The sequence below is a fragment of the Halyomorpha halys genome, unplaced genomic scaffold (genome assembly GCF_000696795.3).
Source record: "Halyomorpha halys isolate HHAL.00 unplaced genomic scaffold, Hhal_1.1 Scaffold2954.1, whole genome shotgun sequence".
Taxonomy (NCBI): domain Eukaryota; kingdom Metazoa; phylum Arthropoda; class Insecta; order Hemiptera; family Pentatomidae; genus Halyomorpha; species Halyomorpha halys.
Window position 1 is genome coordinate 39,440 of NW_027114724.1, and position 1,001 is coordinate 40,440.

The following is a 1,001-nucleotide window of genomic DNA, read 5'->3' on the forward strand; positions in this document are numbered from 1 at the left end:
AAAAATAGGTGAATTAAAACATTTATGTCTTCCATTTTGAAACTAAATGGCAGGTCATAATATTGTTTAATTCTGTCATTAGTAATGAATGTAATTTTCAAAATAATGGCTTATTTACGGACATGAAGTAATAAAAAAAGATAAATTATACAAAAACGACAAAAAAGAAATATAAGGTGATCAGGGTTCGGTCAAAAAGGAACATATAGTTTATAACTTTATATTGTCCGAAATTGCCAATACTTCAATTATATCCAATGGGCAATAAATAACCTCAACTTGTTGTTCAAGGCTTTTTAATGAATACCAATTTGTTTATAGGCCTATTTTTTTTTAAATAATTTATTTATTGTGATTTACAAATGTTTAAAAATATACACAACAAGTAAATTTGCAGAAAGTGATGTAATGACATCAGAAGCCTACCAGGATTATTCGGTAATGAAGGAGAAGCTAGGTTAGACATAAGTGGGTTTGGGTGGTTCGGAACTTGATCATGGAAGGATTGGTATCTCGTTCTGGCCAAATCGGCAACATGTGGAACATTGAGATCTTGATGGATGACTTGACCAAGTAAGGAGCTTTAAGTATTTTGGACTGTAAGTATTGGATTCGGGAGGAATTCAATGGTTTTGTGGAGCCCCATAGTTCAACTCATATGTCCAGATAGGCCCTATAGTAGTCATGTAGATCAGTCTTTTGTAACGGATTGTAAGTTTAGACCGTTTGTCTGGTAAATATAGTCATAATCGGAATCGACGGACAGTTTCCTGTCTTTTCAGTCTTCTATGAGGATTCCATGTCAGTAAGTCGTTTGTCCAGGTGTAGTCCTATGCAACGGATCTATTCAAAAGGGAAGAGTGGAGTATTACTTAAGGATACTCTGGGGCAGGAGGTAACACTGAGATAGGACGGCAGGAGGATGGGTATTCTGATGGCTTTTGAGCAATCATTTTGATTATAGATAATTCCCATGGGTCTGGAAAATATGTGAATCTGAG